Here is an 18,140-nt window from a genome sequence, read left to right as displayed (position 1 = left end):
CAGTAGCCACTCTTTAACAGTCAGTCAACTCCCGGGAACCTGGTTAATCCCTCGGCTCCACAGCTAATCAGTGGCTCAACGGCTTTGATGTCAGCTCCGGCACCTCCCGGCGAGCAGGCGAGCAGGTAAACTGCCCAGCCCCTGGGGGCCACCCCCCAGGCAGCTGGGGCGCCCTCAGCCCCCGGGGCGTGATGGACTCCAGCGGCCGGTAAAAGCAGCTCCAGCACGAATCTCCTGGACACCTGGCCACAGAAAGAGAGAGAGAGAGAGAGAGAGAAAAGATGGGAGTGCAAAAAGGGAAGAGCACGACCCAAAATATATGACTCAGGACGTCGGCGAGGGCAACTCCCCCCCCAACCATTCCCAGCAAGCAGGCAGCTAAATAGAACCATGACTTTCTATCTCTCTTCCCTCTCCGCACCTCCCCTTCCCGCATTGCTTATTGGGGATCGGGAGGAAGGATTCGATACAAAAGCCTGCAGAAAATTAAAAGAAAAAGGCGGCGGGGGGGGGATCTGAGATAGAACGCAGGGAAGTTGCACGTGGTTTTCTTTTTTTAAAAAAAGGGCAGCCGAAGCGGTAGGTCAGTGAAATAAATTCTCCCTCCTCCCGGGTCAGGGCGGAGCTGTGACATTAAAAATAACTGCACAGAGGTAAACGGAGAAGAGGCGGGTGACATTGTGATTGGTAAAGGCACAAGACAAGGATGCCCGCTATCCCCTCTACTGTTTATCCTTACATTAGAACCCCTTCTTAGAATAGTGAGAAGCGATACACAAATTAAAGGGTTACGAGTTAAAGCTCAGGAATTCAAGGTCCAGGCTTTCGCCGATGACCTTGTTTTTATCCTGGAGGACCCTATGGCGTCTGGGATACAACTTTTATGTAAAATAGAAGAGTACGGTAGGATAGCGGGGCTACGTATAAACAAAGAGAAGACAAAACTGTTAATTAAAAATATGACTCTGAACCAGAAAAGGGAAGTACAAAGCCTGTTAGGGATCAACATGGCCCACAAAGTACAATATTTGGGAATTTGGCTGACGGAGAGATGTTCCTCTATCAAGGTAGATAACTATATGAAATTACTACAACAGGTATCCAAAGATATGACTAATTGGAGTAGCAAACAATTGTCTCTGATGGGCAGGATCGCGACAGTCAAGACATATGTATTACCAAAATTTTTGTTTTTGTTTCAAACGGCACCAACTAAATTGGACAAAAATTTTTTTAAATCCTTGGAGACAATAGTGACACAGTTTATATGGCAAGGCAAGAAAGCACGAATCAAAGCCCAAACTTTACAAAAACGCAGAGAACTGGGAGGCTTCGGAGTACCCAACTGGGAAGCATACTATAACGCAGCAATCATGACATGGGTGAAAGATTGGGTGATGTTGAATAGAAGGCGCCTATTGGCTATAGAGGGACATGACCTCCCCCAGGGATGGCATGCCTCCCTCTGGCAAGAAAGAGACACCCCCCATAGGTACTTCATGGGACATTATATTCGGAAGATTTTGATGGGGGTCTGGGAAAAAATGAGGAAAAAATATTATCTTAGGGTTCCGTGTTGGTTGGCACCATTAGAGGCCTTAACACATCCGAGTTTATTTAATTGGACAAGAAACATAACATATAAAGATATCATGACAGAAGAGGGCAACATAAAAACAAAGATGGAATTAGAGCAACAGGGCAGGAATTTGGAATGGTGGGAATATTTACAGGTTAGAAACAGGTTTAAAAGTGATAAGGCACGTTTCGGGATCTACCCAAACCCTCAGGGGCTAGATAAGATCTTGTTTGGTGGAGACAAAAAAATGTTATCGAAGATCTACCAATTTTTGACCTGCCAAGATACTAATGAAGAGATGGACAAAAGCCTTCTAACAGTATGGGAGAGAAACCTAGGTTATGAAATTGAAATGGGCAAATGGTGGGATCTATGGAGTAAGACCATTAAGCTTACAACATCCACTGCATTCAAAGAAAACATATACAAGATGGTTTATAGGTGGCACTTCCCCCCAACGAGGTTAGCTAAGATGTTTCCTGGGTTATCTCCATTGTGTTGGAAATGTGGAAGAAAGGATGGCACATTCTACCATATTTGGTGGTCCTGTACTGAGGCCACGAAATATTGGAAAAGGATTAAAAAATGGTTAAAAGAGGTTACCGGGGCAAACATTGAATGGAGACCTGAGAACCTGTTACTAAGCATCAAACCAGATAACATAAGCAGTTCAATATGGCATTTGAGCCTGCATATAATTGTGGCCGCAAGAATAACCTATGCACAATTTTGGAAATCCACCACTATACCGCTGGAAGATGCATTAATTAAAAAGATCTACGAATGTGCAGAAATGGACAGAATGACGGGTTGGCTGAGGGACAAAGGAGAAACAGAACATTATCTTAGCTGGAACCTATGGTATATGTGGGCGACTAGGAGAACAGCAGGGACTTAAAATGGGGAAAGTTAACATAGGTACTGTAATAGATCCCTGAATCTTGCAATGAGAAGATGTGGCTTAGAGACCTAATAATGAGGAAAGAAAGAAAAACTGGGCTGTGAATGACTGTCACCGTGGGGGGGGGTGTGAGGGGGGGTTGTATGTCTAAAACGGCATTTGTATCTGTATGTTTTACTTTATATTGTTATGTATGATTTGTCTTGCTTATGTCGTTGTATTTATGTCGCTGTATTGTTTCTTTCTGTTTTTTAAAGGTAATAATGTTTAATAAAAATTATATTTAAAAAAAAAAAATAACTGCACGGCAGTTGGAAACTTCTGCGCGGCGTTTTCTTGTCACATGCGCGGCTGCGCAGCTGCGCACCTTAGAGGGAACACTGGTCTCAACTTACGACAACAATAGAGCAGAGGTGGTATTCTGCCAGTTCACCCTGGTTTGGGCGAAGCAGTAGTGGCAGTGGCGGGAGGCTCCGCCCACCCTCCCGGAAGTCATCTCAGATACTTTGCGCATGCACAGAAGGTTCTGAGCATGCTTTGCGCATGCACATGCTCCTGGTTCCAACCGTCAGCGAAGGTAAGAAGATTTCATGGTTGCAATACAGCCCCAAATTTCTGTTTGTGAGACATTTGTTAAGGGCATTTTGCCCCACTTTATGTCTTTTCTTGCCACAGCTGTTAAGTGAATCATGACAATTGATAAGGTTGTAACCTGGCTGTTAAGCAAAAGCTGGCTTCCCCGTTGACTTTGCTTTTCAGAAGGTTGCAAAAAGGGATCACATGACCATGGGACACTACAAAGGGCATAAATATGAACCAATTGCCAAGTGTCTGAATTTTGATCATGGAGATGCTGCAATAGTCATAATTATGAAAAATGGTCATAAGTCACATTTTTCAGTGCAGTTGTAACTTTCAACATCACTAAATGAATTGTAGTAAGTTGAGGACTATCTGTAGTTTGGGAATAATTCCACCAAGTATTTTTGTTAGTCCTAACTTAATTAGAAAAAGAAGCATCAATATCCAGTGTTCATTGCTAGGTCTCTCCGCTGAGATGACTAGAGAGTTTCTTTTTATTTTTCTCAAGCTGGAACGGAGTCTCAAATATTGTGTCAAAATATGTTGACACAGTTCCAGGAGATTCAGCTGACTTTGAACAATACTACAATATTGGACAGTAACCAACCCAAATAAAGCTATAATTCTTATTTTAGAACAGCATAATGTTTGCTGATATGTAGGACTGCAGATTAATCTTCTCTTGCTGACGTGACCATTATTTCTGGGCTCCATTAAAGAGGCACTGCAACACATTTTTCCATTACCTTTCAATCTACAGTGGGTAAGAAAAAAAATCCATTACCGCAGTCTACAATACAGAACTAAAAACTCAGGGTTTAAGAATCACTTTCAGGGATTAATATCAGTTTTATAGATTGATATATTGGGTGAAGGCATGTTAAAAGCAGTAACCAGTTAGAAAGGAAAAGTATTGGAAGGTTCTTTTATGCTTTGTAGTCTGGGACAAACCTGGTTGCATTGTCACCCACAAGTCAGATGTAGTTTATAATAAGTGTTATAACCTCTTATGGTTTGAGAATGTCCCTATTGTTACAGTGTGAGACTGGTGCTAATCGTAGCTGATCCCACAACATGGCAAAAACAATAGTCCCGTCAGTGAATTTCTGAATGGTCATTTTTGATAACTGAGAATTTTACTTATAAAATGTATTTGCATAAATATTTACAGACTATAGAATGTTGGACTTGTTTCATTTGGAAACGAAGATTCAGTTTACAATGGGTAATCAACAATACACACCCAAAGGTTGATAGGTTTTGTAGTTTATGGTGGCATTTCTCATTTTCCTATTACTGGTTTATACCAGTAAATGCCAAGATAATCAAAATGTGTCAGGTGTAAACACCATATCTTCAGAAAAATAAGAAAACAGATTTGGATTTTACTGGTATGTTTGAGAACTTTCATGGAGAAGAAACACAATTCAATGTCCTCACCTCAAGCTGTCCAATATACAACTAATGGGCAATACTCACCAAAAATGAATAAGGAAATAGCTTATTTAAACAAAGATGTCTAGCTAATGTTAGATGTCTTTAAAGGACACATATATCTTTGCACTGCCATATGGAACCTTCTTTGAGAAATATTTTATGACCAATCTACCTTAACTGGTGACTCTTCTGATCCACAGTTTGCTGAGAACTGTAGCATGGAAGAGAAAAAAAAAGCAATTCCAAGAGTTCCAAGTAACACTTTTGATCTTTGCTTTCCCAATGGCCTGCAACACAAGGGGAACTGAAGACTCAATTAGGTGTGTACTGTTGTGCTTTGCTTTCAGTAGCAGAAATGACATGGTCCACCTCAGTACGGGATGTTAAACATCAGGTGACATCTTTCACATGAGCAAGTTTCCAGATGGAGCAATTGCTGATATGTAGGACTACAGATTAGTTTTCTCTTGCTGATGTGAGCATTATTTCTGGGCATTATTAGAGATTGGCCAGTTTGCTTATTGTACAATATATTTTACGTTGCTCTGAAGCAATGTATGAATGCAAGAACAATACAATATGTAAAACCACACCGTAAGTAGACCTAACATCATCTTTATATTAGATGTGCAATGTAACTCCAGATAGGTTGGCATCACTCTTTGGGTGAGAAGAATTTGCATGAGATGAACAGTGTCAGGTGCCCTAATGTTTTAATCTATTTTGTATTTTACTCATCCAAATAGAATTATTTTGAATCTTTTTACGTTGAAAACTGTTTTATTTCATTTTCATTTTCATTTTATACAATCACTTATATACTGTGCATTTAAAAAAAGCAATAAACACAACTCATCTTCCACCATGGAAAACCAACATAGCACTTCAATCCTCCATACACCCTTTCTTCTCCCCCTCCAACTTTCATTTCTCCCCTCCAACATTCCCCTCTTCTACTTCCCTTCCCCCTCAGACATTCCTTTCTCCCCTTCCCTCCATCTCACCCTCCTTACATTCCCCTCTCACTCCCTCTTTACTTCACCCTCTTCTTTCCCTCAACTCCTCACTTTGGTGTGTTTCTACTATTCATTAATCTATTCAATTTATATTTTACACTAAAATTAAAAAAAAAGGAAAAAAAGGAAAATAAAAGGAAAAGAGAAAAAAAGAAAAAAGAGCAACAGTATACGAGTGCGTTCTTATTGTTCTGAAAATTGAAACTATATTTCCACCCTCCCCCCCTCCCCCCCATAACCCCCTTCCCCCCCCGTAACCCCCCCTCCCTAACCCCCTTCCGACTTCCCAGGTCCCATACCCGGCATAACTCTTTATCAAGCACAGTCTGGAGTATATTAAAACCAAATAGATTAGAAATTAAAAGATAAAAGATAAAGGAAAAAAAAAGGGAATAAAAAAAAACAAAAAAAGAAAAACGGGAAAAATCAATAAACTCTCTACATTGAGCTCAGCTTCCCATCATTATTAAAACTTAAACAATGTACATCATTCCTAATTTCAGTTAATTTATTACTTGCAGGATTTCAAACTATGTTGAAACCAAGTAAGTTAATCAAATGGAATTCTCTAGCTAGGGGCCTTATCTCTTTATCTAAATATGCAAACCTTTAATTTGTCCCTTTTACCTCCTTCTCTATAAAGCAATTTAAACACTCAAATGCTTCTCTCGGTTTCCTTTTCCAACTCCTCTCATCCTGCCTCTACCCGTGTCCATATATATATTTTATTTTCATCCGTACCCCTCTCATATTTGCTCCGCCTTCCTGCGGACTCTCTGGGTATATCCTTCCAAACATTATATTCAAATAACAGTTTATACAAAAATCAGCTTACTTTCTGGCTCAAAATAAACTCTAATTGAACCTTCACTACCCTCCCATCTACCCCACACTTCCCAACTCCATTCATCCTAAACCACAATCCAAGAACATCACGATCTCCGCCCTCCTCACCCTAGAGAATAAATCATAAACAATTTAAATAAAAATTCAAAGTTGCCCATCAAGTCTTTTTTAAGTCCCATACAATATATTTTCCGAGGAAATCAGCATCACTTCTTTCAGCCTTAATGTCTCTTCATCGGTATGCAACTATACCATTTTATACAAGACAGAAATCACAAAGTATTATTCAAGTTAAAAATTAAGCAAATGTTTTGGAAGCATAACTAAATCCTTGTTCTCTGCTCTTCTGCCCTTCCGGAGGGGGAAAGCGATACCTCCCGCCTTGTAGTTGTGTGTTTTGTTGTTTCTCTTCAACTTCTCCTTGTCTTTCTCCAAGTCCGGGTGATTCAGGAAGTCCCGCCTTCAGGATCTTGTAATAAAAATCTCGGGCTTCCCAAACAGAGTTGAGGCGATGTTTTTGGTCATCAAATGTAACTGTAATACCAAATGGCACTTCCCATCTATACTGTATCTGAGAATTTCTGAGTTCTTTAGTTAGAAAAGCAGTCTCTCCTGGCTCTTAACATTTGGGGTGGTATTTCTTTGAAAACAATCAGGTCCTGTCCATCAATTCGCAGCCTGTTATTATAAAACTCTTGTATTATCGCATTTCTGGATTCTCTTGTAGCAAAATATATAATTATATCTCTCGGAAGCTGTCTCTGTTTTGCTACGCACGAATTATGGCGGTAAATTTTTTGGATCTGCCAATCAAAGTTGAGTCCCTGACTTCCCACCGAACGACTAAAAGCCTCAAAAAAGGTCTGTTTCAAATTCTCCTGTTCGTTTTCACGCAATCCCCTAACTCTTATTGCAAACGCAGTCTTCTTGTAATTTGTCATAACAAGTTGTTTTTGTGCATTTTCAACTTCCTGTTGCAACATTTCAATTTTAGATGTCAGGTTAGAATTAGCTTCTTCCAAAAGTTCTAGTTTATCTTCCATTCCAGCAATATAATCTGTCATTACAGTTATAACCCCGATCATATCCTCCTTTGTTTGAGCAATCTTGGCATCAAGTTTGTCACATAAGTCCAAAATAAATTGCTTCATTTCCTCTCTAAATTCTTTAAGGGTTTCAAAAAGAAATTCTTTCGTTAACAAATCTCCAGTAGAGGGCGTAGAAGGCAAGAGCTGCGGCTTTATAGCAATTGCTTGGGATGTATTGTTGAAAAAACGTTTAGATTGCTTTGACTTCGGAGCCATTATAAAAAGGAAACAAACAAAGTCTCTGCTCGCCTTGATTTAAGATAAAATACTTTCAATAAACTTTTGGCAATTAATAAAGAGAAGTCTTCAGGAAAACAGGGCTAATTAAATATATCATATATCAAATGCGGAAGCTATAAAATCGCCATTTTGAAAAGCAGTTAGACAAAGGAGTTTTTTATAAAATTGAAGCTGGTATTTTGAATAATAATAATAAAAAAGGGTTCTCAGGAATGGTCGCTGCTCGGATTGATTTCAAATAGCTTAGTTTTGTCCTGAGGGGGGGGGGCAACCTGCCTTGAGCTGAAAAAAAACAGCTGAGAAGATCTGGCTGGAGTAAAAAAAACAAAACTCAGCTTTTGTTGAACCTCTTCTCCGTTCACAGCGAAAAACAAAAAGCTGTGAACTGCAAAGAGGATTCTAACGACTGAGTTCCTCCCTGCTCCTTTCTTGCCTGAAAGGAGAGATATCTATAGATCTTTTAGATATACAGACCAGAACTCTGAGGGCAGCTCCGTTGAGCCACCGGGGACGGCAGGCCCCTCCCCCGGAAGCCACAATTATTTTGAATCTTCAAGTTAAGTATCTTTAAATTAAATACACTCTTGTCACCATGAAAGCAGATGAATAGCTAAAGTGAACAGTATGACTGCTCTGATCCAGTAATTAATAACTTAGGCTGCTTCAAATAGATTTGCTTCAAGATGGAAAGTCAACTGGGTTGGCTTTAAATGAATCTTCTCAACAAAGCTTTTCTCAGCTCATACAGGGAGACTCATTTAGTTATAGTAGATGCAAATAATTCTCTTGGCTTTAATAATTTGAGTTTTCCTTATAAGGCACTCAATAAGTCAACCACCTTTGTTTTCTGCCTACAGCTGAATTGCAACTTTTGTCATTACACTGGCTTCTTTCAAGGAAGAATTGGACTTAATGAATAACCATTTTCATGTCCCTTCTGCTCTTGCTGGAAAAAGAAATGAAAGTTATTTTCAAACAAGAGAGACTTTTTAATTAAGAGAGAGAAATACTTGCTCACCTACCAAAGCTTCATGATTCTCTCCCCTATTTCTAGAGGGTAGGCCCCCATCCATTTTAAGACATTTCCATTACATCTCCTCTCTCTCCCCCGCCCCCCTATTCTTTCCCTCAGTTACAGTAAATTCATTTCTATTACATTTTGTCACCCACCCTTTCCTTTCTCTTAGCCTCAGTAAACTCTCCTCTGGAACCAATCCAGATGCTGTTTTGCATCTGTCTGTCTTCCTTTAAATTCATAGCAGTATCTACTTGCTCATTCTCCTTGAGGCGAGAGCAGACATACTAGGAAGCATGTGATAGGAGAAGTTGTACTGTCAGACAAAGCAGAATCCTTGATTACTGGTGTCTGGTTGGGGAATTCTTAGAGAGACCATTCACAGTTGGAAAATGAAAAAATTGTTCAAGGCAAATAGCTTAACCGTTACCATACATTAGGAGGAACAAGGCTAAGGAAAGTTAGTGCCATTGCCATCTCAAGGCACCTGATATGTTTTGGAAGAATTGATTCCAAACTCTTGCCCAGAGGAGATAAGCAAAGGACACAGTTCCTAGATCATCTTGAAGAAATGGTTCCCAAAGTTTTACCTCAGCATTTCAAAATCAGAGTAGTCTAAAATAATGCTTAAGAGTTTCTCCTTCTTCCGTCAGTTTTTTATTTTTGGGCCCAACGAGAAGACAAGAGGTGGCCCAGAAATCCAACTCAGTCAAAATCTTCTATCTCAAACCAGTAAAGTCAGGCAGGGGAGGTATGTTATGGACTCTATCAGTTAAATCATTATTCTAGTGGGGTCGAGGAAGAGAGCCTTCTTGCCATTGACCCTGTCTGGTGGAACATTGCAAACATTAAGAAACAAAGTGATGAATATTTGGTTCTTCTGTTTGTTTACTTACAGCTTATATGTGTTCCTTTGATTCAGTCTTGACTCCTGATAACTGCCTGGACAAATCCACAGTACTTTTGGTATTTTGGAAGTGGGTTGCGATTGCCTTCTTTCTAGGGTTAAGAGAGGAGGATTGATTCAGGGTTACATGGTTGGCTCTTGTGCCGAAAATATGGCTAGTAGTCAAAATCTTCTTGTTTCTAGTCTGAAGCCTTCAATCTTTATACCACTAAACCAAGTTTCTCTTATTTTAAGTAATCAGCAATGAATTCAGTAGGACTGATTTCAGAATAAATGTCTGTAAGATCAGGCTATTAGTTATACCCCAATCCTGTGAACATAATCATTTATTTACTTATAATTTATTAAAATTGCATGCCACCTGATTCTCAACAGCTCTGGGTGGTTTACAACAACCAAACAAAGAAATTACAATTCAACTAATAAAAGATAGTAAATATAACAGACTGGATGGAATGAAGCAAGGGCATGGATGAAATGAACAGGGTTAGTCAGTCAGTTGAATGGTAGGTAGAACCATAATTTCCACAAGATGTAGATGGGAACTGTGGCAGAAGCTACTTGAGTGATGTAACTCAGAGGGTCTCTAAATCTGTTTTGAAAGAAGATGAGTGAGGGTGGGGGACATGAAGAGAGGAATGGCCAATTTAATTTGTGGCTTTTTCTCTTGGGATCCTTGGTATGAATGCCAATATGAGAAATGGAATCTGGAAGAGAGCCCGGGGCAGGTGGGTCAATAAAGAGACAATGAAGAAAATAGGGCCATGTTAGAGGAAGACTTGTTTTTCCCAATGCATTATTGATAGGGTCACAGAACCTCAGGAGAGGAGGCAATGAAATAAAATAAAACTTGGAAGAAGCTGCTAACAAGAAATTAAAGGCCTTTCAGAAAGTGATAGATAACCTGGCTATTGCCATTATGGCTGAGTGATTTCAGAAACTTTCTGAACTGCGAGGACAACACATACACAAATGCGCCCGTGCGCACGCGCGCGCGCGCGCACACACACACACACACACACATTACCACCACCATCCAACACTTAGAGAAAGTGGAAAGTACACACAGAACATAATATGACCTTTGGTTTGGAAAGAGTTTAGAACTTTGGAGCTGTAGATCTATTTAAGCTGCTGTAAATTGGATATTGTTAGTTATAGAAAGAAATATCTGATTTCTTTCCTACTGTTCTCTAAAGTTGGTTTATGCTCCCTTGCCCTGACGGACCTTAATTTTGGGGGGTTAACAGTCTTTCAATTAAAACAAATAATATGGGACAAAGCATGCTGCAAGATCAAGTACCAACTTTTGGCCTCATTTTTATTTCCGAGACACCTTTGGGTGCCACATAGGTGGTCCTCAGGCAGTTTCTGGGAAAAAAAAATGATTCACCATAAGTCACTTTTTTCAATGACGTTGTAACTTTGAACGGTCACTAAATATACTATTTTAAGTCAAGGACTACCTGTACTTATCCTTTAAGTGCCTACATTTCAGTTGCCCAACAGTACTGAATTTCTGACTATGTGTGGTCCTTTGATTTACTATCAATCTTTTCAAGTAATTGAACTTGGACGTGTTAAGCATGTCTGTCTTTATTTCCTAACACTATTGTGAATTTCCCAGACTTAAAATTATTTTTATTTATTGTTGTCCCAAAAGTGACAAATTGTGATAGGGTGACAAAAATGTTCCCCTTGGTTTTCAAAAGTATCTTTTCAGAATGAAATAAAGAACAGTGAAAACTGACCTTGGTGGAAAGAAGAACAATCATGACAAAACTATCATAATACTTATGAAAAAAAAGGACAATGGTTTCCTGGCAATGATGCCTCAAACGAATATGACCCTTTTCTGAATGGGTTGTAATTTCCTTCTGTGACATTTGTCTCCTTCCTCCAAACACACATAATTTCTCCATACTTGTATGAATTATCACACCATTAAAGGGATCCTGGAAGTTATAACAAGGCTGTCCTTGGTTTGATGTGCAATAAATACATAGGTAAATGATGTATGGCCATCTAAATTGCAGTTGAATCTGGAGGAAGTGTTCAGTCAATTTTTTTCTGTAGTGTTATACTGTAGTACGCATTAAGGTTTAGCATAATATACCTTCATATTTTGATATTCATGTACATTGTCTTTTAAAAACTTTCTTGCCAAGCCACCTGAGGCAAAATGTCTTCTGACAGAGTTCAATATATATTATTTGCTACTCCAACTCAAGCGATTACAAGTCAGACTATATGCCTATCCAAATTATTTGATTTGACAGGGCCTTTTTCTCAGCTTGATAGGCAGAGAAATGCCATTTAGACACTATCTTCTTTCTCCCAGAAATATTACAGAATGTATCTCAATTAGCTCTTTTTCCAGAGGTCATCCTCAACACATAAAACTTTTACAAAGAATGAAGCAAAACAACATCCTGGGCAAATCTAGAGCTAGAACATCCTGGGCAAATCTAGAACTAGAACATAAAAAATTGAGTAAATCAGCCTTCAGGGTGGGAACCTGGGTATCCCCCTCTTCAAATAATGAGCTACTGATTAAAATTGGAATCCTCAACTGAGAAAAATCACACAAAAAAATATAGTCATCAGCAAGTATTTATTATAGCAATTGAAAAATTGATAATTTTTGCCAATCCACTACAGTTATTGAGATATCTACCATTGCTGTAAAGACAGTCAGGTTTCAGATATTGGATTAAGTTTAAGGGGGGGAGGGGAGGAGAGAATCTTTATTATTTAAACTGCTCCTGCCCCATGTTCATGTCAGCTTGACTCTAAACTAGCTTGATAAAAAATCATGTCCAGATTGAGACACTGGGAGAGATTTAATCTGGATTGTAAACTACCATGTCCTCCCATTGAATAGTTCCTGCTTATTTTCCTTCCTTTCTTTCTAATTGCTTTCTTCCTATGGCTGTGGGTTTTTTAAACATTTTTTTTTGTTATTGTCCTAGCTAGCCCATAGATTTGTCTGGAATTAGGATTAAAACACTTCTACAACAGATGCCTGAAGAAAAAGATAAAATGATAAACCCTACAACAGAACAATAATAATAACAACAAGAAGTCTGGGAGGAAAAGAGTAACTCAAGAAAAAAATCATAATGCAAAAAAAATGTTATGAAATGTTTTAAAAGAAAGCTGTTTTTTAATTTAATAATCTTCCCTATGCTAAGGGAAGATCTTAATAACTGTGTGATTTCTGTAGTCCTTGTAAGGGATTTATAGAACTCATAAGTGCATTGGGTCAGCTGATGGAGCAGTCCTGTGTGAGTAATGAAGGGAAAAGAGTACTCCAGAAGTAGAGCAGAGAAACAGGTGCTAAGATTGCTTCAAAAGGACTAATACAGGACAACAATGTCTGTTTCTATTCTCCAGAAAGTATTTCCTATCCAGCAACTGGATAAGTACATATAGACAGACAGACTCACCTTTAGATTTTAAACTGGGAAAGTGTCATGTTTCAAAATGAAGCATCTTCTCCAATAGCAGCACAAAGGTGTATAAGCTTTCTTGGAATTACTATAAGCTAAACTAAACTGAGCTAAATTAAACTAAACTAAACCCAGCTCAGCTCAGCTCAACTCAGCTCATCTACACTGCAGCTTAGACCTGTCTTTTTATGCCCAAGAAAGGTATAAATATAAGGAAGTGTGATACTGAGAGTCCATTGTAGTGCAGAGGAGGTTATAACTATGGTATCAGGAAGCATTCTCTTAAATTGGCATTATTGGAATCTTATAGCAAACATTTTATGAGTGGTCAAACCCTTCAGCAATCTAAACCAAATCCCCAAAGCTGTGGGTCATTTAATTAAAGGACAACATGTACAGTCCATACTTTTAACATTTACTTTATTCATGTATTATGAGTTTTTTTTTAAATTAATACTTTGCATGCTGTTTCTTGAATAAGATTGAGGTGCCATATTTCAACATTCACCTTCATCTTCATAAATGTTAGTTATGTAGTTATGAACTAGTTTAGAATTTATAAAGCCTTGGATGAACTTTGGAAGTTTTTCAAAGAGAAAAGCAGTTCCACAAGTATCCAATCTTGACTAGTGCAACAGGGCCTTTTTTATACACTGATGAGAAAACATCAACTACAAAAATACTGAGTTTCCACTGTAATTAATTTTTTTCTCTGGCTTTCTGTTATGCAGAGTGACTCTTCATGCATGCTTCATTTCATCATAGCCAACCGATAAGTAGAATGTTCTTTAGAAATTGATAGGCAGAGTCATACTTCTTAAGAGATCAGGACTTCTGTAATTAGCCTGCTAAAAAGGAACCAAAAATGAACAAAATCAATGATGGCATGTCAGCTTTAATCATTCTGGTTTGGGATTAACAAATTGACATTGCCTTTTTTAAAAGAGCACAATTAGGGCATTAGAAAATTATCTGCATCAGCCAAAGTCTGTTCCCAATGTTGGTTGTTTTGTCTTGTGAACTCCACAAGATAAACTGTTGTATTGGATTTCTTGGGTGCTTAAAAGTTATCTGCATAAGCACTTTATAAAGTCAAGTATTAGGGTCAAAAACAGTTTTCTCCATGTGCTGGGGAAAGATATGCATTTCCATTTAGCTAGTTTAATTTAGCAAAATGGGCAAAGGCTGTCAGTCAACAGACAGCTTGGTGCCTGCTTACGGCCAAAGACCAGAGAAAGGGTGACCAAACATTCTTTCTGGTTCATTTGAACCCCCCCCCCAATCTATCACTCATTCTTTCAGCCTAATCCTTTTCCTTTCATACATTTAAAAGAAAGCAAAAAGAGACTGATGTTTGTCAGAGCTTTTAAATACACAAGTGCCCTTGTCAAATATTATGTTAAATTCTGTGCAGAAGAACTGACACCTGTTAGCCTCGACTGATTGTTCATTCTTCTTGGGGTGAAAAGGTATTTTGGTTACATTAGAGGAAGGTGGAAAAAGCCATCCATAACTACATGTGAATGTTAGAAAGGAAAAACCTACAGTACATACCATATGCATTGGCTTAGGATCTTGGTACTTTTTTTTACTTGATTTATATTATGTTCTTCTCAGCTAGTAAATATTCAACATAGCTAAGCAATTAAAAAAAAGAAAAGAAGAAATAATATGAAATGTTAAGCAGTTTCAAATTAAGAAGAAATGGTTACTAAAAGCATTTAAAAATTAAATCTTGGTGAAAACGATGCATCCTTACAGATTTTGTAAATCCTAAAAATGGGATTGCTTACTTGTCTGCAGACCTTAATAATCATACAGAATAGAATAGATTAACAGAGTTGGAAGGGACCCTGTAAGTCATCTAGTCCAACCCTCCCACCCAAGCAGGAGACCTTACATCCATGATGGTGAACCTATAGCACGGATGCCACAAGTGGCCCGTGGATCCATAGCTGCTGGCACGTGAGCCGTAATCTCCAGCACACATGCACACACCAGCCAACTGATTATCACCCTTCAATAGGGCCATGGGACAGGCCAACAAAACCTCTGGTTGGTCTGTAGGGCCTGTTTTTTGCCCTCCCCGGGCTCTGGAGGCTCTCATGAAGCTGGGGGAGGGCGAAAACGGCCTCCCATGGCCCCCCAGAGGAAATACCAAGCTCAGCTTGGAGGCGAATAGTGTGGTACATGTGTGTGTGTGTGCATGCACATGGGGGTGCTTTGCATTATGGGTGCCAGCACACACGCGTGGGCCCTCACATTTTTTGCACTCAACAATAAAAAGGTTAGCCATCACTGCCCTACACTATCTTTGAGAAATGGCAGTCCAGTCTCTTCTTGAAAGCCTCCAGTGATGAATCTCCCACAACTTCTGAAGGCAAGCTGTTCCATTGGTTGATTGTTCTCACTGTTGAAAACTTATCATTTCTAGGTTGAATCTCTCCTTGATCAGTTTCCATCCAACATTCCTTGTCAGGTACCTTAGAAAATAGCTTGACCCCTTCCTCTCTGTGGCAGTCCCTCAAATATTGGAACACTGCTATCATGTCCCCTCTGACATGATAGCAGTCGTCCTTCTCTTCACTACACTAGCCATGCTCATTTCCTGTAACCATTCGTTTAGTCTCCAGTCCCCTAATCATCCTGGTTGCTTTTCTCTGCACTTTTTCTTGATTGTCAACATCTTTTTATAGTGTCTTGACCAAAACTGGATGCAGTATTCTAGGTGTGATCTTACTAAGACTTTATAGAGTGGTATTATTACCTCATAGAGCAGAGCAGAGTAGAGCAGAGCAGAGCAGAGCAGAGCAGAGCAGAGCAGAATAGCATAGAATTCTTTATTGGCCAAGTGTGAGTCTCCAGTGCATAAGTTCTAGGTGTACCTCCATACACATGGGACAACAAAGTGATCATAAATCATAGCTATAAACATCAATCATAAGATATAAACAACAAGTGATAATTTGGATAAGATAGTAGGAAAGGTGAGAAAAAGAGAAAAGATGAGAAATGAGAAGATGAGAGAGATGATAAAGATAATTACAGGTTAATAACGGAAGAGAAAGTTGCTTACTACAGACAGGTGAGATCTGAAACCCTGTGAGATGAGATGGTCAACCTGCTGTTTTTTCCCTGCCTAAAATGGGACTAGAACTCTGTTTCCTGGTTTCTAGGCCATCACCTTAACCACAACCTCTAACTTGCTTTTTTAAAAAAAATCATACATCACACCAAGTGCAATTTTAGTTCAAGTGCAAGTTTTTTCCTATGTTGTTCTTCCACACTGATTTAAAATAGCTTTAAATCTATTTAATACTTGCGAATCTATGAAATCTGTGGCATATGACACAGAACTGTCATGTTATAATCAGAACACATTGTATGCACTTAAGCGTAGAATGCCAAAATGTGTTTCATTATATTTTTGTGCAAAACATAACAGCATAGTAATGTGTTATTTCATACAACCTACAACTGTGAATTTGATTGTTTCTAGGTGTGATTGTCATGGATGGAGCTTTCTAAGAAAAAGAATTAAAATGAGTGAACTGTGACAAAATAGGGTATGGATGGATTTAGTGAGAAATTATTTTGGTGATATTTTAATGGAATCCTATTCTGCCAGCATTTCTGGACTTACAGGGAAAGCAGACATATTAATAGGTTGAAGCCTGTATTTTTCTAGTCTTGTTGTCTGCCTCCTCTGTTTTAGATTCTAATATGCTAAGCTGTGTATGTGCACCAGGGAAATAATATACATTAAAAATTAAAATGGCCTTTTTTTTGTTTGGTTCAGGTAGGAAACCTATCTCACAGAATGCCAAGATAAAATCATAGCAGAAAAAAAGCTAAACTGGTAGAAAGTATCTCCTATTGGGAAGATAAATGTCTAAAATTCACAATTGGAATAATAGAATACCAAAACCGAGTTGGAAGTGACATTGGAGGTCTTCTAATCCAACCCCCTGCTTAGGCAGGAAACCCTATACCATTTCAGACAAATGGTTATCCAATCTCTTTCTAAAAACTTCCAGTGTTAGAGCATTTACAACTTCTAGAGGGCAAGTTGTTCCACTGATTAATTGTTCTAACTGTCATGAAATTTCTCCTTATTTCTAGATTGCTTCTCTCCTTGATTAGTTTCCACCCATTGTCCTATCCTCAGGTTCTTTGGAGAATAGCTTAACTCCCTCTTCTTTGTGGCGGCCCCTAAAATATTGGAACACTGCTATCATGTCATGCCTAATCCTTCTTTTCATCAAATTAGACACATCCAATTCCAGTAACTGTTCTTTTTTTTTTTTTTATTACACAGACAACAATGGGAAAGGGAGAGGATGGAAAAAAAAAAGGGGGGGGGGAAGGGGAAACCCATCTTCACATATAATATGTCGTTTAATCACAGGTGCATCCCTACTAAGTTTATACATCCCGTATCTCTCTATTGTATATTTAATAAGCACCACAATAAGCTAGGGTTTAAAAAACAAAAAACAACAAAATAAAACAAGGGAGAGAGAGAGAAAAAAAAGGGTAGAGGGAGGGGGGGGAGGCCAAAAAGGGCAAAAAAAGGTCCAAGAAGGAATGGAAAAAAAAAATCATCATCACATGCAGCATGTCGTTTGATTACAGTTGTTTTAACATCTACATCTTCAAATAATGTTTACCATCTCAGATATTTCCTCTAATGTAACTAAAGGTCTCATTTTCCTTCTACCATATATATTCAGTTAACATTAGCATTGTTTTCCCCCAGAGAATATACTTCTATTCATTGTTAATCTTGCATTTCATACCTTCAAACAGAGATCTTATTCCTTCATTATTCAACAAGGCATCGCTACCTATATATACCAGTTTTCATTTGTTCCCCTATTAGAATTACCTTATCAGCAGCGAAATATCATTATAGTAAGAGCTTAACCTTATACATTATATCACCAGACCTTATATTAGTACTTCCTTATATCATTGTTGAATTATTTCACATCATAATTATATCATCATTTACTTTTCCCAATTAAGACATAAGTGTATCATTTTTCATTTCCAAAATTTTGTTTTTTTTCCCTTA

The sequence above is a fragment of the Thamnophis elegans genome, chromosome 3 (assembly GCF_009769535.1).
Source record: "Thamnophis elegans isolate rThaEle1 chromosome 3, rThaEle1.pri, whole genome shotgun sequence".
Lineage (NCBI taxonomy): Eukaryota > Metazoa > Chordata > Lepidosauria > Squamata > Colubridae > Thamnophis > Thamnophis elegans.
Note: the sequence above shows the minus strand (reverse complement) of the source record.